The sequence below is a fragment of the Chiloscyllium plagiosum genome, chromosome 22, assembly GCF_004010195.1.
Source record: "Chiloscyllium plagiosum isolate BGI_BamShark_2017 chromosome 22, ASM401019v2, whole genome shotgun sequence".
Lineage (NCBI taxonomy): Eukaryota > Metazoa > Chordata > Chondrichthyes > Orectolobiformes > Hemiscylliidae > Chiloscyllium > Chiloscyllium plagiosum.
This window is the reverse complement of record NC_057731.1, coordinates 46,055,168-46,079,376: the sequence shown is the minus strand read 5'-3', so window position 1 is coordinate 46,079,376 and position 24,209 is coordinate 46,055,168. Positions and strand designations below refer to the sequence as shown.

The 24,209-nt window shown below is 47.5% G+C and overlaps 1 protein-coding gene across 2 annotated transcripts in view; it reads right to left on the bottom strand.

The window, feature by feature from the left end:
• LOC122561291 (dynamin binding protein) overlaps positions 1 to 23,997 on the bottom strand; it is a 119,274-nt gene extending 95,277 nt beyond the window's left edge. The window contains exon 1 of one of the 2 annotated variants that reach the window (XM_043712954.1): positions 23,928 to 23,997. The gene's annotated coding sequence lies outside the window, so the exon portion shown is untranslated. Of the gene's footprint in view, positions 1 to 23,908 lie in introns of both variants that reach the window. The other variant, XM_043712955.1, reaches the window with a different exon arrangement.
• Between the last annotated feature and the right edge of the window lie 212 nt (positions 23,998 to 24,209).

Below are 24,209 nucleotides of genomic sequence, written 5' to 3'. Positions count from 1 at the left end.
CTCCTAGTTCTGGACTGACCCACAAGAGAAAGCATACTTTCTACATCCACCTCATTATGAACATTGGGATCTTAAAACACTTCAAAAAAAAAACAGAAGTCATATTTCTAAACACCAGGGGAAACCAGCTCAGCTCGTCTAATCCTTCCTCATACGACCACACATTTATTCCAAACAGCGATCTAGTTAAACAGATCAATGGAACACCTACAGACTCACCCATCCCTGGGCTCATAGCAGATGCAGTGATGCCAAGATTGGAACAAACAGCCCTACCACAAATCCAACCCAAACACTGGATCAGATACATAGACAACACTTTTGTTATCATTAAGAGAACAGTAATCGAGAACACACCAGATTATCGACACCATACTATAAGGATCATACTTACGAGAGGACACCAACAATCAACTCCCATTCCTGGCTGGGATGGTGGAAAAAACACAGGAAGGTGAATGCACCACAAAAGTGTACAGGAAACACACACACACACCCCAATCAGGCTGTGAACTACAACAGCAACCATCCAAACACACACAGGAGAAGTTGCATTAGGACCCTGTTCAAAGAGACTGTAACATGCCTGACCTACGAAGGGATGAACAACATCTCGACAGAGTCGTTGCTAGGATCAGGTATCCCCGCAACTTCATCCGCAGATGCCTAACGACACAATGAGGACATGCCACAACCTAACTCACTGGCCACGCTACCTTACATTAAAAAATATGTCTTCGAACTGACAGTCAGACTTCTCCAACCACTTGGGTTCATGACAGCCCATAAACCAACAGCCACACTCAGACAACTCACCAGGACAAAAGACACAATACCCATCATGTGCAAAACTAATGCAATTTACAAGAGTCCATGCAAAGACTGCACAAAACATGAGAAAGGGCAAACAGGCAGACAACTAGCAATCTGCATCCACCAACACTAACTAACCACAAAACACCATGACCAGTTGATTCTAGTAGCCATACACATAGGTGACAAGGGCCACAAATTTGACTGGGACAGCATGACCATAGGACAAGCTAAACATAGGAAAGGCAGAGAATTACTAGAAGCATGGCACTCATCCACGGACTCCATCAAACATGTAGACCTAGACCCAATGTACCGGCCACTACACCAAACAACTGGAACCGGAAGCAGCAGGAACAGAACCAAATAAATTTCAGAAGAGACAGGACAGCAGTGCTTCACAGGAGGCTGAGAAGCACTGCAGATGTCACCTAGACAGAGGATGAAACATCTGCAAATCAGCTGCCCAGCTCGGCGAACACATCCATAACCACGGCAAACTCGACACACATTTTAATTGGTTTCACACATGGTGATGGAAAATAAAATCAATGGAAATAGTTCAATGACACTAGCCCTCAGGATTCAATGCAGTACACGGACATTCCATTTCAGTTCACAATCAAAGATACAGGGAAATAAAATGGTACAGTCTTCATTACTTCCGTCTTAGAAGTATTCAACGCCCTCGCTTCCACGCCATCCACAAGTTTCACCCTCACAAAAATTCTCATCTCTATCCTGAAAGGGTGACTGCTCATTTTAAAAGCCGTGCCTCCTAGTTCTGAAGTGACCTACAAGAGGAAACATTCTTTCTACATCCACATTATCAAGAACATTCAGGATTTTAAACACTTCAAAAAAAAAACAAAAAAAAGAGATACTTCTGAACTCCAGGGGAAACCAGCTCAGCCTGTTTAATCCTTCCTCAAAAGGCCACACACTTATTCCAAATAGCAATCTAGTAAACCTCCTCTGAATCATCTTCTTACACTCCCCCTTCAATAGGGCCACAACTGCACTCAGTATGAAACTAAAATAAAAACAGAAATTGGAGGAACTCAGCAGATCTAGCAGCTCCTGTGGAGAGAAAACAGAGTCAACAGAGTCCAGTGAGTCTTCTTCAGAACTGACAATGCTGCCAGACCTGCAGAGTTTCCTCCAGCAACTTGTTTTTCTTTCAGATATGGAGCATCCACATTTCTTTTTTTTACTGAGAGCAGAAGATATGGTCCCACCAATTCTCTGTAGAACTGAGGCATAACATCATTGATGTTCAATTTCTCACGCATTTTTCAATTTTTTGAACATTAATTGTTGAACCTGTTGTAATGATCTGCCAGCTAATTAATGCATGATATGAACTTATAAACAGCACTGTAAAATGACTGGATCATTGGTTTTGTCTGCAATGTTGTCAAAGCTAAACTACTGTAGTACCACTTCAGCTTACAACCTTTGACTCAGAAGAGAGTACATTACAGCTGACAGTATCACACAAACCAGCCTTCCATCGACTCTATCTATATTTCCCGGTGCCTGGGTAAAGCGAGCAACATAATCAAAGATGCCTCCCACCCCAGTTACACTTTCTTCTACCCTCTTCCATCAGGCAGAGATGTAAATGTTTGAATGCATGTACAAACAAATCCAAGAACAGCTTCTTTCCTGCTGTTAAGACTTTTGAACAGATCTCTCAAACGTTAATATTGATCTCTTCTTCTGTGGCTGTAATACTGTATTCTACACTCTTTTCTGCTACCCTGATGCACTTCGTATGGTATGATCTGACTGTATAGCACGCAAAACAATACTTTCCACTGTACATGTGACAAGAATAAATCAAACTCAAACACAGAAACAGAGAACCACTCCCCTGGAGATCTTTCCTGCACCCTTTCCAGTTTAATAACATCCTTCCTATAGAAGGACGACTAGAATTGTACATAAGATTTCAAAAGTGGTCTCAACAATGTCTTGTCCAGCCACAACATGATGCCCCATGTAAACTGTCCAGCTTTGATCCAGCCTCGCTCCCCTGTTGACTTTGAGGTTGAGCTTGTGAAACAAAGGGGACATCCAAATTCTCTGGTACTTACTCACCGTGGCCCAGGGGGATTCAGCAGGCCAGGAGGGCACACAGCTGTATCGAGTTTGGAGCCACAGGCAGTAAACAGATGTTGAAATCTCACTGTCAGCCTGTGGGGGGGGCCCTCATCAGTGAACTGCCAATCAGCCATCCTAGGCTGACACTGGCTGCCTGACCTCATCTGGGTTGAGTTATTATACAACTGTGTTCCCATTATGGGTCCTGCACCTTTTAGCTATAGCTAAAAAGAGTGGTTTCCCTCCCTGTCCCTCTCAAAAGTGTGAGCTGCATGGCAAGGCACAAGATCCTTGCTGTCTGCTCCCCCCCACTGCTGCCTGACCTCATCTGGGTTGAGTTATTATACAACTGTGTTCCCATTATGGGTCCTGCACCTTTTAGCTATAGCTAAAAAGAGTGGTTTCCCTCCCTGTCCCTCTCAAAAGTGTGAGCTGCATGGCAAGGCACAAGATCCTTGCTGTCTGCTCCCCCCTCCCCCCCTCCACTCCCCCGGGTATTGTGCTGTGCATCAGCAAATAAACACAAAGACAGAATAGCAGAAGGCCACCATTTGGCCCTTTGAGCCTGTTCTACCATTCAATATGATCATCCAACTCAGTGCCCTCTCTGCGTACCTTTCGATTCCTTTAGCACTAAAAGCTATACTTAATTCCTGCTTGAAAACAACATTTGGGCCTCAATTACTTTCTGCATTCACTAGCTCACCACACTCTGGGTGAAGACATTTCTCGTCTAAATGGTCTACTCTGTATTTTTAGACTGTGGCCTGTAAGTTACTCCCACTGTGACCAGCACAAAGAGGCTGGGGGCTGTGCCACGGGTCTGCGTATGGACTTAGAGACTTTCAGCCGGTTTTCCACTCACCCACCCTGCAAAATAGAAACATGAGCTGAGCCCCTCAGAGGTGAGGATTGGGCATGGATATCACTCACTTCTAATGTTAGCTTTTGACCCCAGCACTCCCGTCTGGGAGTGAGGTCACTGCTCCTGGTCCCACTTCAGAGAGCGCAGCACAATCTCTAGCCCAATGCTCCAATTCAGTACCGAGGGACAGCAGCCCTGTCATTGTTCACATGGGACTATGACTGTGAATCTAATCGCAGAGACGATTAACCACAGCCCAATCAGCTACAGGATCCCATTGTCGCTATTTCAAAGAGCAAATAGATTTCCCCAAAATCTATTTACAAACAAGCAATTTTAAAAACACAGGTTACCCAGTCCTTATCAAATTTCTAACAAAGACAGAAGTTGCTGTAAAAGCTCAGCATGTCTGTGAAGGGAAATCAGATTTAACATTTCGGGTCCGGCGACCCTTCCTCAGAACAGTTCTGAGGAAGGGTCACTGGAGCAGAAACGTTAACGCCGATTTCTCTTCACAGACACTATCAGACCCGTTGAACTTTTCCAGCAATTTCTGTTTCTGATTTCTTATCAAATTGCTGTTTGTGGGAACTTACAGTGAGAGACATAGAGACACAGAGACGAAAAGAGAGCAAGGAGAAATAATCCTGAGGAGTTTCTGGCTCCTGATCATTCACCTACCCCTGTATCAAGATGGGGCTTGTCCAGGTTAAGCCTTGACCTGAAAGCCTACCACATTGGAGAGAGCTTTCTGACCATCCCAGCTCAGGTTCAGAGGGAAGGCAATACGTGGGCAAAAAATATGCACCACCACAGGGCACTGACTATAGCCGAGCAAAGAGCCACATTTGGCCAGAACAAAGAGGGAGACGGGAGCAGGGCTCCAGCTGCAGGGAGGCGGAGGCTCTTGCTGATTTGGTTCTACAAGACGGACGTGTCCCAACAAGTTACTCGCTCTAACCCTCTCTGTTCACATTCCCAAGCATCCAGCTCTCAGCTGCCTGCTGTCACAGGCATCCTCACGTTTGCCCAAAGTGACAACTTCTATTTATATAGCACCTTTAAACAGGGCAAGAAATGTGCTTCACATGAACATCAACAAAAATAAATATTTGATCCTGCACCACAGAAGACATCTGGATAGGGGACCAAATGCTCAGAGAATGAGGTAGGTTTTAAGGTGCACGTTAAAAAGGATGTGGTGAGGGAGGTGGGGAGGGGTGAGGGAGGTGGGGAGGGGTGGGGGAATTCCAGAGATTGGGACTCAGGCTGCAGGCAAAGGAGGGATTAAACTTGGGAACGTTCTAGAGTTCAGAATTAAAAAGGAGAAACAGAGATCTGGGAAGATTAATTCTCCTTCAGGGGATGCCCGAGACAGTGAAGGGCAAGGCCATGAAAGGATTTGGATGGAAGGAGGGAGAATTCTAAAATCAAGATGTTGTTTGATACGAGTCAACGAACATCAGTGAGCACAGGGTGTTGGTGAACAAGCTTTGGTAAGTTAGGGCAGTAGAAGGCTGTACGAGCTGACCGACACTAACGTGGAATACTGGCAGAGAGAGCACTGGATTAGTCAGCCCTGGAGGCCGAAGGCACACAGAGATTCAGCAGCGGATCAGCGCCATTTTATTTATTATTATTTCTATTATGATGATGGAAGGGGCAGCCTCAGCGTGCATAGGATATTGTGAGAGAAGCTCATCCGGAGTTCTTTTAAAATCTGATTGATGATCGGACAGAGCCCTGTAAGTGGATGCAGTAATAACTTTCATGGGCAAATTAAATAAAAACTGTAAAGAAAAAAAACTCGGAAGGACAAAGGGTGGGAGCGGAAGTGGAAATGGAAATTGAGAATATTTGGAGCTACAAAGAGCCATCACTGAATTAGATTAGATTAGATTACTTAGTGTGGAAACTGTAAGTGGGTACTGGGTAGTCCATACCCTGAAATGGAGATGCAGAGCTCAAGGAAAGAAAGGGAAGTGTCAGAAATGAGAGCTCAAGGAAAGAAAGGGAAGTGTCAGAAATGTGAGTTAGAGGGGTGGAAATTGGAGGCATAATGAATGAAGTCTTCTCGGTTCTTGCAGGAGCATGAAGTGGCACCAAAGCCCAACAAATCCACATCGATCTTCTGAAGAGCAACCCACCCAGACCCATTCCCCTACATTTACCCCTTACCTAACACTACGGGCAATTTAGTGCGGCCGATTCTCCTGTTCCCTAGATGCTGCCTGACCTGCTGCGCTTTTCCAGCAACACATTTCCACCCCCGGAGGAAACCCACACAGACACGGGGAGAATGTGCAAACTCCACACAGACTGCTGCCTGAGGCAGGAATTGAACCCGGGTCGCTGGCGCGGTGAGACAGCAGTGCTAACCACTGTGCCACCGTACCGCCTGAATGGACCAAACGGTCACCTTTTGTGCCTCGATTCCTGACTACTTGCAATCTACAAATCCAAGATGGGGGATAGAAAGTTGATGGGATGTCCAATCCCTCTACACCTCCATTCCCCATCAGGATGGCCTGAGCGCTCTCCTTGACCAGAGACTTGAACAATCCCCATCTACCTCTAGTCACCTCCGCCTGGGCAAACTTGTTCTCTCACCTGAGAAATTTCTCTTTTACTCCATCTCACACCTGCCAAATCAAAGGACTGGCTGTGGGCACCAGCATGGGTCCCAGTTATGCCTGCCTTTTTAATAGAGTTTGTGGAACCATCCTTGTTGCAGTCCAACACTGGCCCCCTCCCTCAATTCTTTTCTTGGTAGATTGACGACTGCTTTGGTGCCACTTCATGCTCCTGCAAGAACCGAGAAGACTTCATTCATTATGCCACCAATTTCCACCCCTCTAACTCACATTTCTGACACTTCCCTTTCTTTCCTTGAGCTCTGCATCTCCATTTCAGGGTATGGACTACCCACTACAAGCCACTGACTCCCATAGTTACCTACAACAGCTCGTCACATCCCACGCCCTGAAAGAACTCAATTCCATTCTCCCAGTTCCTTCACCTATGTCACATCTGTTTGGATGATGCCACCTTCCAAAGCAATGCTGCTGACATAGAATCATAGAATCCCTACAGTGTGGAAACAGGTCATTTGGCCCAACAAGTCCACACTGACCGTCCGAAGAGTATCCTATTCAGACCCATTTCCCCTGACTAATGCATCTAACCTACACATCCCTGAACACTACAGGCAATTTAGCATGGCCAATTCACCTAACCTGCACATCTTTGGACCGTGGGAGGAAACCGGAGCACCCGGAGGAAACCCACGCAGACACGGGGAGAACATGCAAACTCCACACAGACAGTTGCCAGAGGCTGGAATCAAACCCGGTTCCCTGGCGCTGTGAGACTGCAGTGCTGACCACTGAGTCACCATGGCCTGCTTCTTCCATGTCCGTGGTTTCCCACCCACTATGGTTGACCAGGCCCTCAACTGCATCCGACCTATCACCCGTACTTCAACTCTTGCTCCTTTCTATCACTCAACAGCATGATCGGGCTCCCTTTGTCCTGACTTCTCACCCCCACCCCAGTCTCCGCATTCAAAAGGGATCATTCTTCGCCATTTTAGCCAACACCAGCAGAAAGCCACCACCACCAGAGTCATAGAGTCTTACAGCACTGAGACAGGCTCTTCGGCCCAAACTTGTGTCTGCCATCAAAAAAAAGTGTCCTTCCACGCTAACCCCATTCCCCTGCATTTCACCCTTATCTTTTTAATCCTTTCCTAACCACTTCTGCTGGCAGCCCATTCCAAATGCATACCACCGGCCGTGTAAACAAGTGGCCCTTCGGGTTCCCTTTATTTTTTCCCCTCTAACCTTAAACTGATGCCCTCTAGTTCTCGATTCCCCAACTCTGGGGAAAAGACTGAGTGCATTCACCCACACCATGCCTCTCACGATCTTGTATACCTTTCTAAGGTCACCCCTCAGCCTCCTACACCCTAAAGAAAACACCAAGTCCTAGCTCATACTCTGGAGTCCTGGCAATACCCTTGTAATTTTTTTTTGCACTTTTCCTAGTTTAATAACATCTTTTCTATAGCAAGGTGACCAGAACTGAACATGTTACTGCAAATGCAACCTCACCAACATCCTGGACAACTGCAACATAACCTCGCAATTTCTGAACTCAATGTCGAAAAGGGCGGCACTGGAAAAGGAGCGCAGGTCAGGCAGCATCTAAGGAGCAGAAGAATTGATGTTTCAGGCATTAGCCCTTCATGACATTCCTGATGAAGGGCCTTTGCCTGAAACGTCAACTCTCCTGCTCCTCAGATGCTGCTTGACCTGCTGTATTTTTCTAGTGCCACCATTTTCGACTGACACGCCAGCATTTCACTTTCTCCTCCGACCTTCTGTAGCCGGTCACTTTAACACAGCATCCTGCTCGCACTGACTGTCCTCGGTATGCTGCAATGTTCCATTGAATCACAGCATAAACTGGAGGAACAACATCCCATCTTCAGACTAGCCCTTTTACAACCTTCTGGACTTAATATTGAGCTCAACACCTTTAAATTTTTTTTCAGCTCGTTAGTATGTCCTCCCATCTCCCCCACCATTCCAGTTACTTTCAAATCTGGCAGGAAACACCATTGTTCTGCTGTTCTCACATTGCAATCACTTAATCTGAACCATCAACATCTTTTCTCCAGCAACACCCTATACCCACTACCTCCCAAATTGTAGCATAAATGCTGTCCACTCTGCATTTCACTGCAGTTATGAGGAGTCATCTAGTCTCAAAATGTTAGCTTGTTTTCTATTTCTCTCTTCGCCCATGGATGCTGTCTGACCCACTGAGAGCTCCAGCATTTGTTGTTTTCAGTATAGATTCCAGCATCTGCAGTAATTTGTTCTTACACCTGATGAACAAGCAATGCTCCGAAAGCTATTGCTCCCAAATAAACCTGTTGGACCATAATCTGGTGTTGTGAGATTTTTAACTTTGTTCTGACAAAGTTAATCATTGTGTGTTATGAACGTGCGGGAAGTCGAGAAGAAACGTAATGGTTAAACAACAGAGGGAGTAAATGTTTGAAGACAACATGCAGAGGGAGTGTGACGCCTGTGGTATGAGAAGAACAATAAGCAGAATTTGGCAACCCCTCCGCGAACTGGGACTGGGACAGAACTCTCTCTCGAACATCATTCCATCTGGTTTTCATTAAAAATAAACCTTCCTCGGCTTTCTAAACGAGAAGTATTCAGCACTGCTGCCTCTCAGCAATTCCATTCAGAGTTTACTTCCCCCTCACTGACCTCAGCAGAGCTTGGCTTTGACTCACTGCTTCCTTCCCCACCTCCTCCCCCCCCCCCCCCACCAAACAATCCGCCTCTCCTGATGTTTAAACACAAGACCAAGTAGTAAGCCTGTTCGACTGCAATAGCCATCAAATTTGAGACCAATGCTGAAAATGTGTTGCTGGAAAAGCACAGCAGGTCAGGCAGCATCCAAGGAGCAGGAGAATCGACGTTTCGGGCATAAGACCTTCTTCAGAATTATGCACGAAACGTCGATTCTCCTGTTCCCTGGATGCTGCCTGACCTGCTGCGCTTTTCCAGCGCGCTTTTCCAGCAACACATTTTCAGTTCTGATCTCCAACACCTACAGTCCTCACTTTCTCCATTTGAGACCAATACCCACTGTTCCCATAATATACGGAGACTCAGGCTTGAACCTGGCGTTTGTACTGGTCTTGCCCGCTTTCCTGGAGGGTGGGCACGATTAGATTGGGCACAGAGATGACATCCTCCCCACTCCACTTCACAGCTTGCCATAACTTGTTAAAACTGCTTCAGACAGGACAAACAGTTATTGAGCGAGATAGTGGGTATTGGAGCCTGTAACGCAACACAATCACAAGACTGCGTGAAGGGGCCCTGACGGATTCTGCTCCCTCCCTCTCACTGGGGCTCAGCTCAGGGTGTGCCTGGAGGCCTGACAGTACAACTCACCGCACTGTCTGATTAACCAGAGGCCCAGCCTGCTCTCTTTGGCCATGGAGTCAGACAGCACAGAGCAGGATCAGCAGCCTGTCAGGTCTGGACCCATTCCCATTTCAAGTGCTCATCCAAGTACTTTTTTAAAGATTGAGAGGTTTCCTGCCTCTAAAACATTGCATACCAGATTTACGCCACCCTCTAGATGAAACATTTTTCCTCAAGTCTCTTCTAAACCTCTTGCCTTTCCCTTTAAAATTATGCCCTCTCATTAATGACCCTTCAACTAAGGGGAGCAGCTGCTTTCTATCCACCCTGTCCAGGGCCCTCATAATCTGATACATCTTCATCAGGTTCCCCCCCCCTCCGCCTTCTCTGCATTTAACAAAATAGACCTGGTGAATGTAGAAGATCCCACAACACTACTAGAACAGGAGGCAAGCTCTCTCTGGTACCCTGGTCAATATCCGGCCCTCAAAAAGATTCGCTCGTCATTGCTGTTTGTAGGAGCTTGCTGGGTGGTAGCCAGTGAATATGTTTACTGCATTACCAAAATAACAATGCCTCAAAAGACACTCAAGTACCTGTAAAGCACGTGGTGAGGTCTCGCGATTGCATAAGTTGCTATGCTGATGCAGGCTGTTGTTGTAAAGTCTCAGTCTTCCCACATGCAACTCTCAACTTACTTTATACACGTTTCCCAGAATAGCCAATAAATTATACATCTCCCCTGGCTAAAATTGAAATCCAACAGAAAAAGACAGCTCCACTTACCCAGAAGTCTCAAGTTAGATTCAACAATAAATGTCATTTTCACTGGAAGAGAGTCTTATAAATATCACCTCCTCTGACCCACAACCCTCCTCATGCCCGGCTCTCTCTGATGTAGCCAGGACTGAATGGCAGCCTTCAAACCCAGTTATTAAAACCATATTTCTCAGCTAGATAAATATTTGAATTCATCTGAAGGGAAAGTTGCCAACATTGGCATGTTGAATATTTTTCTGCTTTTAAATGCATTGGTCCCAAGCACTTCAGGGGCAACTACAATGTGGGGTTTCATACAAAACATGTCTCCTATTACACTTTTAATCTGAAAGCAAAGATCCACCTACACTGTCACTTGCTGGTCTGGGACAGCACAGGGTTAGATACAGAGATAAGCGCCCACTATTCCAAAGCCCCCAGTGCAACATGCCAGTCAAACAACCCAAGGGCAGGGACAGCACAGATTAAAAACACCCGCAACTTTTGAACTGAATGTAAAGCTCCCGCCCCAACACTGTCCCTCTCAAACACTCGCAGGATAGGGACAGCATGGGGCTAGACACAGAGCAAAGCTTCCTCTATTCTGTCCCCAGCAAGAGTTAGGGAGGTAGAAAACCCATCTCCAGCAATTCTTTCCTACTCCATTTCCCATTCTGAGTCCCTGCCACAGGGACAGCTCACGTGTCTACCAGGGCCCCAGTGTAATTATGGTGTTGAATGCTGGATTTGCAGTACAAAAGCAGACAGCTTGTACAGAGAGCAACTCTCGGCCTAACGTGCTGACTCAGTTCCCTTTGGGCCACAGTCCAGCACTGAAGGCACCCAGTCGGCAGAAATCATTGCTGTTGCTTTCGCGCAAGGAGACTGTTTCCATTATTTAATTACCTGCTTCTGCCAAGAGTCAAAACCAGCAACTAGTAACCTAGCAACAATGACCAAAACCACAGTGGGAGAGGTTCAAAATGACCCACGATTAGCCCTCCTGCACTGGTCAATGCAGAAGGTTCATGGCTGATCAGACACCGCACTCCCCAATCACACATTGCAAACAGAGGCCCACATCTTGTCTGCTCTAATCCACAGGCCTCAATTAGATTCCAGCAACAAGCAGAGAAAACCCATTGTTCATTCTACCATCAAACTTTGTAAAAATCCATCAATGCCCTTTAGGGAAGGAAACCTGCTGTCCTTACATCTACTGTGCAGTATCCAGTGTTGGGTCAACTCGCAACCATCCTCTGCATTGGCCCAGCAAGCCTTTTCAGGTCAAGGGCAATTAGGAACAGGCAACAAATGATTGTGTTACCTAGTGGGTGGGGGAAAGAAGGGTCTAAGGGTGTAAGGTCCATCTTTCAGGGATACCTGCCAGTTGATGCCTGCCAGAGCACAGGGGTCCACATTTCTACCGGGTAAGGGAATCTCTTATTGGGACGTGGGCCAGCAATCATTGCCCATTCCTTAATGCCTATCCTTTGTTAACTGCTCTCCAGGTAATCGTCAACCACATCACACTTGGGCCAGACTAGGTAAGGATGGCAGATTTCCTTCCTTAAAGGAAATTGTCATAAACACCCACCTGGTTCACTAAACTACAGTGATTAAATGATTGCCTTTAGACTAGTTTTTAAATTCCAGAGTGTGACTAAATTCAAACGTGACAATCTGTCATTGTGTGCTTTGAACCTATGACCCCAGAACAATAGCCTGGGGGTCTGGGTTTCTAGGCCACTGACATTACCACTACACCACCACCACCTCCCCTCCTGTCCCACTCAATGTGGACCCTAGGCAATCAGAACGATTCTAGTCACCCAGTGCAGTGGATTGAGTCCTTAGCACCAACAAACTGCTTTGGCAGTGAGACCAAGAGAGTTTGCATTGTTCTAGTGCTTTTCGTAACAAGCACGGATGCAGTGTACGATTGGGATCTCACCCATACGCGAGATTAAAGAAATGTTGGCCTTTACTTCATTGGGGTCAAGATCTTGAAAGTAGACAGAGTAATGCATCAGTTCTGCAGAGATCTCGGTCAGAACCCACCTGTGCTCAGTGTTGTTTCGTACAACATATCTCGGGAAGGAAACATTCTAGTTATTTTTAAATTAACCTGCGCAAACATGTTACGATGTAACTCTGGAGTAGGTGGACTTGAACCTGGGCTTCCAGGCTCAGAGATAGGGACACTACCATGACCCTACAGGAGATGTTCTATACTGATTAGGTACATGGACAGGTCAGAATCACCAGAATTAAGCCAGGGTTTAAAAGGTTTCGTGACAGATTGTATAAATTTGGTTTGTCAAGTCTAGCAGCTTGATGGGTGGTCTAATGAATTGCGGAGAATGAGAAAGCAATTCGATAGGGTCAATACAGAGCAACTGTTTTCTGTGTTGGGGGCAGACCAGAATAAAGAGGTACTTGTCTAAGAATCCCAGCAAGCTCATTCAGGCCTGGGGCAGGGAGGGTGCATCTCGAAGCAACTTGTTCGACAAGGTTCAAGATGGCAACTCATCATCACTTTCTCAAGGGCAACTAGGGACAGCAATAAATACTGACTAGTCACACAAAAAAAAGGTACAAATCTCTCCATCTGGAGCTAATTGAATCCTGGAGCAGGTCTGGGGAATAGTCATTGGTTGATTCAAGATGAGGTTGAATTCTCAACCCACAGGTCACTGAGTACACATTTACGATTGGGGTATAGAATTTATTTTCTCTCTTTATCTGCCATTGCTCTACCCCATTGTAAAGAAATTGGGACTCTCAGCAGTTTAATCATAAGGTATAGGGTCAGAAATAGGCTGTTTATTAATCCTGCTCCACCATTTAATGAGATCCTGGTTAATGGACAAGCTGTACCATTTTGAGTAGGAGAAAGTGAAGATTGCAGATGCTGGAGATCAGAGGCGAGAGTGTAGAAAAGCACAGTAGGTCAAGCAGCATCTGAGGAGCAGGAGAATCAATGTTTCAGGCATAAGCCTTTCAGCAGGAATGAGGTTTGTTGGTCAGGGCTGAGAGATAAATGGAACGGGGTGGGGGTTGGGGAAAGGTAGCTGAGAAAGCAATAGGTGGATGAAGGTGAGGGAGAAGGTGATAGGTCAGAGGGGGCAGTGATGTCATCTACTGCATCCATTGAATCCAGTGTGGTCTCCACTACATCGCGGAGACAGGACACCTTCTTGCAGATCGTTTCAGAGAACATATCTGGGACACCCGCACCAACCAACCCCACCGTCCCCGTGGCTGAACAGTTCAACTCCCCCTCCCACTCAGTCAAGGACATGCAGGTCCTGGGCCTCCTTGACTGCCAAACCATTACCACCTGACGCCTAGAGGAGGAACACCTCATATTCCACCTTGGGACTGTGCAACCACACAAGATAATGTGGATTTCAACAGCTTCCTCATTTCTCCTTCCCCCCACATTCCCCTCCAACTTGGCACCACCGTCCAGACCTGTCCATCATTCCCCGCCCCCCATCACTTTCTCTCTCATCTTCATCCACCTATCACTTTCCCCAAACCCCACCCCCCCTCCCATTTATCTCTCAGCCCACCCACAAGCCTCATTCCTGCTGACGAAGGGCTTATGCCCAAAATGTTGATACTCCTGCTTCTCGGAAGCTGCCTGACCTGTTGTGCTTTTCCAGCAACACACTCTCGACTCTGTACCATTTTGAGTGATTGGTAACAAGTTCCTCTCAGTCATCAATGTTAAGAGGGAACTTCAGAGTTCTCTGAAAGGTTCCTCTTATCCTCTCCTGGAATGCTGGCCATTTAAGAATTGAGAAAATGGGTCTTGGCAAGGGTGACCCTTCCACTCCTGATGAACGAGCAGTGCTCTGAAAGCTAGTGCTTCCAGTTGGAATATTGTGTGCAATTCTGGTCTCCTTCCTGTCAGAAAGATGTTGTGAAACTTGAAAGGGTTCAGAAAAAATTTACAAGGATGCTGCCATGGTTGGAGGATTTCAGCTATAGGGAAAGGCTGAACAGGCTGGGGCTGTTTTCCCTGGAGCGTCAGAGGCTGAGGGGTGACCTTATAGAGGTTTACAAAATTATGAGGGGCATGAATAGGGATAAATAGACAAAGTTTTTTCCCCTGGGGTCGGGGAGTCTAGAACTAGAGGGAATAGGTTTAGGGTGAGAGGGGAAAAGATATAAAAGAGATCTAAGAGGCAACTTTTTCACACAGAGGGTGGTACGGGTATGGAATGAGCTGCCAGAGGAAGTGGTGGAGGCTGGTACAATTGCAACGTTTACGAGGCATTTGGATGGGTATATGAATAGGAAGGGTTTGGAGGGATATGGGCCGGGTGCTGGCAGGTGGGACTAGATTGGGTTGGACCGAAGGGTCTGTTTCCATGCTGTACATCTCTATGACTCTATGGTGTTGTGTGATTTTTAAAACTCTGTCCGTCCCAGTCCTATACCAGCTGCTCCAGTGGCCGGAGTGAATTGCACTCCAGACACCGTCTAGTCTATTGTGCCCCATTTCGCAGGAGCTCGGCATGAACGGTTAAGATTGTAAGTGCAGCAGGTGGCGAAGTAGGTAGATGGTACGTTGGCTTTCATAGTGAGATGATTTCAGTACAGGAGCAGGAATGTCTTATTGCAGCTGTGCAGGGCATTGGTGAGGCCACACCCAGAGTACTGTGTGCAGTTTTGGTCTTCTTCTTGATGGATGGATGTCCTGGCTATGGAAAGAGTGCAAAAGGAGGTTTACCAAATTGATTCATGGGATGACATATGAAGAGAGATTGGATTGGTTAGGACTACACCCTCTATGAATACTGGGGCAGTGGAAAGCAGAAGTCCTATTTAAAAACCTTTCAAATTCAAAGCAAAAATATCGCAGAAGGATATTCTCAACAACTGGAGAGTTCAGAATAAGATGCTGCAGTAGAAGGATAAGTGATAGGCCTTTTAGGACTCGGATAAATTTCTTCAATCATTGGTGAGCCTGGTTGAAAGCAATGGAGGCTAAAACATTGAAGGCTTTCAAGACAAAAGTAGATAGAGTTCTTAGGACTGAAGAGAATGAAAAGATATGGGGAGAAAGTGAGTCCAGCCATACTGGGTTGGGTGATTAGCTATGATTATACTGAACAGCCAAGCAGACTCAAAAAGGGCCAAATGGTCTACTCTTGGTTTGATTTTGTGTTCTAGCTTTAAGAAGACACCAGTTTTTGTCAGTCCATCCGTTGTATCCAGAGAGTGTGTAGCTGATGGAAGTTCTCTCGCGCTCTCACGTGTCACAGATACACAGTCCAGGTCTTGCTGCAGGGCAGGAGTTGGGTGATGACAATAGATTGAAGTTTCTGTTGTCAAACACTTGTTGCCATCGTTGGCTGAAGACAGAGTTGGCAGGTTGATCTAGTGTTGAATCCTACTCAAGTATAAGAATAAATTTGACAATAAAATCTAATTCTAGACAATAATTCTAGCATTGGTGTCTGAAAACCACAGAGGTAAGAGCAGTGCTCACCCCAACGTGACATTAGAGTTTCTTCGGGACTGAAGAGTCTCCTCCTGTTCCTATGAAGTGTTATTCACAGTGGATAACGATAGCTCTGCTGGTTTGGCTCTGGTCCATCGGCCATCTCACTTACACTTTACAGATGGTGAGCTACAGCACAGACATAATACCATTGCTGCAAGAGTGCTATACTGCAAGGTGGAGCTGAGAGATAGAGACAGCGCTCAAACATCACATCCAACACAACTTTCAAAACACCACTTATTGTAAATAGAGTCTATCCTAAACTTTGTTTAGGCCTGGGGAATACTTCGAGTAGAATCATACTGGGGTAAGGTACTGCAAAAGCACAAACATACTGCCTTTAAGTAGCACCTGTCATGATCACCAGATGTCCCACAGTTTTATTTTTGAATTCCAACAGTGTGAAAACACCGCCCCTCCGAACAGTAACCCACCCAGTTCCATGCCCCTACCCGATATTTACCCTTGACTAATGGACCTAGCCTACACCTCCCTGAACACTATGGGCAATTTAGCATGGCCAATTCATCTAACCTGTACATCTTTGGACTGTGGGAGGAAACCAGAGCACCCGGAGGAAACCTATGCAGACACGGGAAGAACGTACAAACTCCACCCCAACAGTCGCTGGAACTAAACCAGTGTCCCTGGTGCTGTGAGGCAGCAGCGCTAACTACTGAGCCACCAAAATGACATGCGTTTGAGTTTATAGATCATTATAATGTATGATATGTAAAAGCTAATTCACATATAGATCAAAACATTCCACAACAGAGTGGTAATGAGCAGCTAATCAATCTGTTTTATTCAGGTTCATTGCAGATAAATATTTACTAGGACAGAGGGGAGAAATTGTCGGTATTTCCATAAAATAGTGCCACGGGAGGTTTCACTGTCATCCACATGAGGCTGCAGTTAACATCACGCCAGAAAGATAGCACTTCCAGCACAGCAGTACAGTGCTGGAGATACAGCCCTGACTTGTGGCTACAGTATCGGCAGGGACCGGTCCGGCCCCATACACCACTGGGCTACAGGACCGGCAGGGAACGGTCCGGCACCATACACCACAGGGCTACAGGACCGGCAGGGACCGGTCCGGCACCATACACCACAGGGCTACAGAACCGGCAGGGACCGGTCCGGCACCATACAACACTGGGCTACAGGACCGACAGGGACTGGTCCGGCACTGTACAGCATGGGCTACAGCACAGGCAGGGACCGGTCCGCAACCGTACACCACTGGGCGACAGTACTGGCCCGCAACCGTACCGGCGGGGACCGGTCCGCAACCATACACCACTGGGCTACAATACCGATAGGGACTGGTCCGCAACCGTACACCACTGGGCTACAGTACCGACGGGGACTATTCCGGCACTGTATACCACTGGGCTACAGTACCGGCGGGGACTGGCCCGCAACCGTACACCACTGGGCTACAGTACCGGCAGGGACCAGTCTGGCACCATACACCACAGGGCTACAGGACCGGCAGGGACCGGTCTGGCACCATACACCACTGGGCGACAGTACCGGCAGGGACCGGTCTGGCACCATACACCACTGGGCGACAGTACCGGCAGGGACCCGTCCGCAACCGTACACCACTGGGCTACAGTACCAGCAGGGACTGGTCCGCAACCAGTGGGCGGCACGGTGGCAGTGGGCGGCACGGTGGCACAGTGGTTAGCACTGCTGCCTCACAGCGCCAGAGACCCGGGTTCAATTCCCGACTCAGGCGACTGACTGTGTGGAGTTTGCACGTTCTCCCCGTGTCTGCGTGGGTTTCCTCCGGGTGCTCCGGTTTCCTCCCACAGTCCAAAGATGTGCAGGGTCAGGTGAATTGGCCACGCTAAATTGCCCGTAGTGTTAGGTTAAAGGGGTAAATGTAGGAGTAGGGGTATGGGTGGGTTGCGCTTCGGCGGGTCAGTGAGGACTTGTTGGGCCGAAGGGCCTGTTTCCACCCTGTAAGTAATCTAATCTAATCTAAAACCGTACACCACTGGGCTACAGTACCGGCGGGGACCCAGTCCACAACCGTATACCACTGGGCTACAGTACCGACAGGGACTGGTCCGCAACCGTACATCATTGGGCTACAGTACCGGCAGGGACCGGTCCGCAACCGTACACCACTGGGCTACAGTACCGACAGGGACCGGTCCGCAACCGTACACCACTGGGCTACAGTACCGGCGGGGGCCGGTCCGCAACCGTACACCACTGGGCTACAGTACCGGCGGGGACTGGTGTGCAACCGTACACCACTGGGCTACAGTACCGGCGGGGACTGGTCCGCAACCGTACACCACTGGGCTACAGTACTGGCAGGGACCGGCCCAGCACCGTACACCACTAGGCTACAGTACCGGCAGGGACCGGTCCGCAACCGTACACCACTGGGCTACAGTACCGGCGGGAACCGGCCCGGCACCGTACACCACTGGGCGACAGTACTGGCGGGGACCAGTCCGGCACTGTACAACACTCGGCTACAGTTCCAGTGGGGACCGGTCCGGCACTGTACAACACTCGGCTACAGTACCGGCAGGAATAGGCATGTCCCTGGCATGTTTTATTTGCAACCATTCCAGGAATATGATTGATAGCTTGCTTCATTCTTCCCAATACAGGGTGGAATATTCCCAGCAATATGACACAAACATTTTACAAAAATGTTTTTGGCAGACTCTTTGATTAAAACGTTTCTCAGACCTCAGCACTGGAAACAAATGGAACATAACACTCACTGTTGGACAGAAACAGTGTGAAAGCCATGGTCTTACAGCAGCAATCATACCATTCAGGCCACGGTACCCCTCGACAGGGAACTAGAAACATTTAAAACCAATCCAGTATATATGAGAAACATTGTCCAGGGGAGTATCAGACCCTGAGAGGAGCTTCCAGTGTGGTGACATTACACAGGTCACCTAAGTGCACCTAAATGTAACATCGCCCAACTTCACCCTGTCTCAATTCGTCGGCTGTTAAAACTCTCGTCCACGTCTTGGTTCTCCCAACCTGACAGTTTCAAAGCACTCTGACCGACCTTGCAGTTTCCACCGTCTGAAACTTCAGCACATCCAAAACTCAATCTTAACCTGGAAACCAAATCCTGCCTTCACATTACTCCAATAATTCCTGTCCTAAAATCGCTTGTTCATCCTAAAATCCATCTCCTAGTTTTCACATCACTCTATGCCGCCACCCTTACCTATTTTTCCCAAAGACCTTCAGCTGTTACATCAACGTGCTTCCCAAAGATCAGAAATGGGAACACTCATTGATGACTGTGTAATGCTCAGTACCATTTGTGACTCCTCAGATACTGAAGCAGTCTATGTCTAAACCAGGCTTTCAGTGATGAGTAGAAAGTAACTGTCATGCGAAAAATGCAGCAATCACTATCGCTAAAAGGAGAATCTAACAGTTACCACTTTACAATCAGATTACCAACACTGAACTCCCCCATCATCAATATCCTGGGATTACCAGTGACCAGACATGGTACTGTATTCGTCATTTAATTACTGTGGTTATAAGAACAGGTCAAATGCTAGGAATCCTGCAGTGCGTAACTCACCCCCTGACTCGCCAAAGCCCGTTCACCATCTACATGGCACAAGTCAGGAATGTGAAGGAACACACACACAAGCAGCAGTGCATACCATTTACAAGGTGCAGACATTCACCCACAAGGCTCTTTAAATAGTACCTTCCACATCCACAACATCAAACATCTAAAAATGACAAATGCAGATACACAGGAAAATAATCTCCTGCAAGTTTCTTTCCAAGCCACTCACCACCCTGACCTGAAAATAGTTTATCGTCTTTTCACAGTCACTGGATCAAAATCCTGAAAGGCCTTCTCTAACAACACTGTGGTGTAACCCCACCCCCACCCCCCCAAAACCACACAGATGGCAGTGGTTCAAGAAGGCATCTCACCATCACAAAATATTAAAGCCATCAAGGGGTGTTGAGAGAAAACAGGTATATAGTACTGAGATAGAGGATCAGCCATGTGCATACTGAACAGCAGAGCAGGCTCAAAGGGCTGAATGGCCTACTCCTGTTCCTATTTCCTATTTTGAAGTGGGCAATAAATACTGAATGTTCACATTTTACGAATTAATCAAAAGAAATCCCATCCACGCCCACATCCTCAGGGTATACTCCCTAGCTCTGAACTCATGGTCACTATATTTTAATTCATTCAACCATCGGCAGACACTAGGTTTGAAATTTCAGCTCCACCTCTCCCTTCCTTTAATGCTGACCTCGGCCAATTGTCATAATGCGGCTCAGTATCAAATACAGTTTTATTTTGGTACTGTGAAGCCCCTTGGGACATTATTACAGTGAAGGTGCTATATAAAATGTAAGGTGCTATTTCTCATGTCCTGGGTGCTTGATGTAAACAGTGTAGAGTGAACTTTACTCTACACCTAGCTCTGTGCTGTATCTGCCCTGTGAGTGTTGGATGTTGGTTCTAAAAAAAGGCCACTCTCAGCACTGCAACCAGCATGTGAGAGAAACACTGCAATTAAAATATTTTGAAATGATCCACAATTATGTTTGGGGCAGAGAAAACACATATTAGGAAGAGTCTGTCAGTTTGCAGAACTGCTTGAAACAACTCATTTTACATTTTAGAAGACACTTGCTTGTGGCATGGGGACAGGGTGGAGCATGTATTGGTTTAGCGTTTGTTTCTAATTTGCTCTGCATTCCACCCTTGGCTTCAATGCCACATTTAGTGTCTGGAATTGTATACAGTCAAACTCAACAAGAACTTACAGATACATAGTGCTTTTGACAGATTAAATATCCCAGGATGTTTTGACAGAGCGTTAGAAAACAGAATATGACAACAATGACTTGGTGAGATACTGGATAGGTTGACCAAACGTGCAGGATATTTAGCTCTCATCGTGGTCAGCACATACACCTGACCCAGTTTGGAGCAGGCTGGCCTTGCTGGTGTGGGCTGTTGCTGGACAAAGGCTGATGGAAGTTAATTGAAATCTGTGGGTCTCCTGATCCTGCATGATATTCAATGATCACTAGCGCGGTGGAGATGCACTAATATCAGAGGCAATGGGTCCTGATATGACTGTGATGCCCTTTGTTATTGAATAGCCCACCTACATCCAGGCTCACACAGAGGATTGGCCAAGTACTCTAAAATAGAGATGAGTGGGGAAGCTATCAGGAAGGAACAGCAGTTTTGGGACAAAAAAAAAGTTGAAAAGTTGAAATTTTAAAAGGGAAGTATTTTCCAGTAAAGTGACAACCTGCGTTGATGAACTTCTGAAGCAACGGACCACTGCAGAGAGGTTTACCCACCCAGTAGGGTCTTGCGACTCCACTCAGTGTTAAAACCCAGAAACTGTCCCTGCAACAGGACATGCATACATTAGGCAACTTGCTGACTGTTCAGGAATTCCAAGCTTGCAGATCAGAATTTCCTGGTGACATTAGTGGGCGGCACGGTGGTACAGTGGTTAGCACTGCTGCCTCGCAGCGTCAGAGACCCGGGTTCAATTCCCGCCTCAGGCGACTGACTGTGTGGAGTTTGCACGTTCTCCCCGTGTCTGCGTGGGTTTTCTCCGGGTGCTCCGGTTTCCTCCCACAGTCCAAAGATGTGCAGGTCAGGTGAATTGGCCATGCTAAATTGCCCGTAGTGTTAGGTAAGGGGTAAATGTAGGGGTATGGGTGGGTTGCGCTTCGGCGGGTCGGTGTGGACTTGTTGGGCCGAAGGGCCTGTTTCCACACTAAGTAATCTAATCTAATTCTCTATCCCAAGAGTTCTTCTTTCTGGGGAGGGAGTAATTTTCAAAATCTCTCAGTGAAATTAAAATCCCTGTGTTCGTTCCCTGTCTTCTCAGTTAATTATTGCTGCAGCACACAATATTTAGCTGTCACACAGTTGGCACCAAGAATCAAAGTTTTTCTTGCTACAGATTCTCAGACCCACCTCTACTTATAGGCTCTTAAATCAAGACACCAACTTCTTGTAGGTTTCTGACCCCACTGTCCACCCAGGAGTCCAATGGATTATTGAAACACTAAGGGCATCACTATTGTCCCGAGCCTAGGGCTTGGGCACAACATACAAGCCACTTGAATGCATTGGGTGTTCAGTAATACAGAGACAGGAACATCAGAAAGACAGCTCCATGTCACCTTGGCACTTCAGGGAGGAGAAAGTGAGGTCTGCAGATGTTGGAGATCAGAGATGGAAATGTGTTGCTGGAAAAGCGCAGCAGGTCAGGCAGCATGTAGGGAACAGGAGAATCGACGTTTCGGGCATTAGCCCTTCTTCATCACCATTCCTGAAGAAGGGCTAATGCCCGAAACGTCGATTCTCCTGTTCCCTAGATGCTGCCTGACCTGCTGCGCTTTTCCAGCAACACATTTCCACTTCAGGGAGGAGTAAAAAGATAGAACCCAGTTCCCAAACTCCCAATTACCTTCCACACACACACACTCGGGAGGGGAAATCCCAGGTGTCTATAAAAAGGATTTCAACAGTACACCAGAGGCAGACTCACCTTCCCTCCAAAAAGAGTACTTACATAACTAAAGTCAACAAAATCACAGTGCTACTTGACTCCTTAAGTTCCACAGTCAGCAAAATAGATACATAACCAAAGCACAAAGAATAATTTATTCACACTAACAATTTTATGGGTAGGACACTTGCTACTGGGGCAGGGTGAGTAAGACCAAAACACACACACAGTAAGTAGACCATGGGGGGGGGGGGGGGGGGTTAAAAAAAAACTCAACTGGGGGGCTGGGGAAGAGATAGGGACTCATTTAGAATTAGAACAAGTCCATACCAACCCTCCAAAGAGTATCCCACACAGCCCATTCCCTTACACCTATTACTCTACATTCACCCCTGACTAATGCACCTAGCCTACATATCCCTGAACACTATGGGCATTTTAGCATGACCAATTCACCATACCTGCACACCTTTGGACTGTGGGAGGAAACAAGAGCACCTGGAGGAAACCCACACAGACACAGGGAGAATGTGCAAATTCCACACAGACAGTTGCCAAAGGCTGAAGTCAAACCTGGGTCCCTAGTGCTGTGCGGCAGCAGTGCAAACTACCGAGCTACCATACCACCCATTGAAGCACTGGGATTCCACACTCCCTATTGGTGACTGCAGAGATAGAGGTACCCTGTTGGGAATGTGTGCCCTCAGCCTCACATATCCTGACCAGCCCAGGGTTTAACCTCACTTGCCCTGCCTTGTCCCAGTCCATGCTCCTGCTTCATCTGTCCTGTCCTGTCCAGCCCAGGCTCCAGGTCCATCTGGTCAACACAGGTTCTCATTGTACCTGTCCTATCCCTCCCAGCCTGACCTGTCCCTCCCAGCCTGACCTGTCCCTCCCAGCCTGACCTGTCCTGTCCCTCCCAGCCTGGACTCCAGCTCCACTGGTCCTGTCTACCTAGCCCATGCTCTAACCCCACCTGTCCTGTTCTGCCCTGCCCAGCCCAGCGCAGGCTCCAGCCTTTCCTATCCTGTCCTGCCCAGTCTTCTCTGACCTGTTCTGTCCAGTCCAAGCTCCAGCCTTACCTGTCCTGTCTTGTCTTGTCCAGCCCAGCTTGGACTTACTTGCCTTGTCCTGTCCTGTCCTGTCCTATCCTCTCCTATCCAGCCCAGCCCAGGCACCAGCTTACCTGCCCTGTCATGTCCAATCCAGTCTTCTCTGACCTGTTCTGTCCTGTCCAGGCTCCAGTCTTACTTGACCTGTCCAGCCCAGCCTGGGCTCCAGCCTTACCTGTCCTGTCCAGCCCGGCTTGGACTTACTTGCCCTGTCCAGTCCAGTCCCGACTCCAGCATTGCCTTACCTGTCCTGTCCAGCCTCACCTGTACAGCAGCAGCCGAGCTCGAGACAGCTCCCTTTCAGATACATTCCCCGCCGCTTGGATACATTGTGGCAAACCACTTGCGTCATGACGCCAACACGCAGACGCCGGGGTCCTCGCCATAATAGGAGCGGGGAAGGGGCGGGCCAGGAGATGGGGGACTGTCCAGACAAAGTCCTGACATGTGTCAGCCATTGCCATGGAAACGGTGTGTGTGTGAGAGACAGTCACTCAGGGAATTCCAGTCACTGCGCTAAGGTGAACTTTTATTGTACAAGAAACT